This window comes from Engraulis encrasicolus, chromosome 11, assembly GCF_034702125.1.
Source record: "Engraulis encrasicolus isolate BLACKSEA-1 chromosome 11, IST_EnEncr_1.0, whole genome shotgun sequence".
Classification (NCBI taxonomy): Eukaryota; Metazoa; Chordata; class Actinopteri; order Clupeiformes; family Engraulidae; genus Engraulis; species Engraulis encrasicolus.
In genome coordinates, this window is record NC_085867.1 from 10,089,726 (window position 1) to 10,091,103 (window position 1,378).

At 46.4% G+C, this 1,378-nt stretch overlaps 1 protein-coding gene across 1 annotated transcript in view; it reads left to right on the forward strand.

The window, feature by feature from the left end:
* The window catches only part of si:dkey-34e4.1 (carboxyl-terminal PDZ ligand of neuronal nitric oxide synthase protein), a 64,340-nt gene that overhangs the window by 54,786 nt on the left and 8,176 nt on the right, over positions 1 to 1,378 (forward strand). The window lies entirely within an intron of this gene.

Genomic DNA, 1,378 nt, shown 5'->3' on the forward strand with positions numbered 1-1,378 from the left:
TTTTGCCGTCTTCTGTCTCAATTTCCACTTCCCTCGCTCTCTCCGTCCTCCCTTCCAGATCAATGATTGTTCACTACATCACTTTGATCAGTCATCCTCTCTTCTTTATTGATTGCTCATTCTCTCTCTCTCTCTCTCTCTCTCTCTCTCTCTCTCTCTCTCTCTCTCTCTCTCTCTCTCTCTCTCTCTCTCTCTCTGTTCCTGCTCATCTATTGATCTCCATGTCACCTCTTCTCTTTAATGCCTGCTGCCCAGGACCGGATTGGCTGCAGCCTAGGGGCCCCCACAGGCTAGATATGGATGCAGCCTAGGGCCCCCACAGGCTAGATATGGCTGCAGCCTTGGGCCCCCACAGGCTAGATATGGCTGCAGCCTAGGGGTCCCCACAGGCTAGATATGGCTGCAGCCTTGGACCCCCACAGGCTAGATATGGCTGCAGCCTAGGGGTCCCCACAGGCTAGATATGGCTGCAGCCTAGGGGTCCCCACAGGCTAGATATGGCTGCAACTTAGGGGACCCCACAGGCTAGATATGGTTGCAGCCTAGGGCTCCCACAGGCTAGATATGGATGCAGCCTAGGGGTCCCCACAGCCTAGATATGGCTGGAGACTAGGGCCAGGAAAGATATGGCTGCAGCATAGGGGGCCCCACAGGCTAGATATTGTTGCAGCCTAGGGGTCCCCACAGGCTAGATGCAGACTTGTGGCAGGATGCAATTTTGAAAAAATCATGTGTTGTGTTGAGTACAGTTGGTATACATGTTTTGATGAATTCCCAGCTTGTAATTATGACAATGTCTATGTACATTTGACACGAAATTTCCCTTCCGGGGGGTCCCACAGCAACCTGTAGCCTAGGGGCCCCAGGCCATCTTCTTCTGGCCCTCCTCCTGTCCTCATCTCCTCTTCCCCTCTTCTCTCTTGCTCTTGTCATTCTCTGGTCCTCTATTTTCACTTCACTTTCTCTTCTTTTTTTCACTCCAATCAGCTTTCACATCTTCACATCTTCATTCTCACTTGCTCTCGTTTTAGTTGTTTTTAATAGTTTTTTTTATTTTATTTTATGTGTCTTTTTGTTTGTTTGTTTGTTTGTTTTTTATTTAAAATTTTTTTACCAATCTGTGTGTCCCTGTTTTATTGTTCGTTTCTTTTTTGAAGACAAACTGATTTTGAAGAGTTAGTCCCCTGGCATTTCTCTAAATAAATGTACAACGAATTTTCCAACATCTGAGCTATCCTTCTTTTACTGCTTGTCTGTCTGTGAAATTTGTCTAATTTCCTCTTCCTCTCCTTTCTCCCTTCCTACTTCCCTTACATTTGCTGTTACATTGTTTCTTTTTTTCCTTCTTTTACCAATTACATGTCCTCCCTCTCTGTGT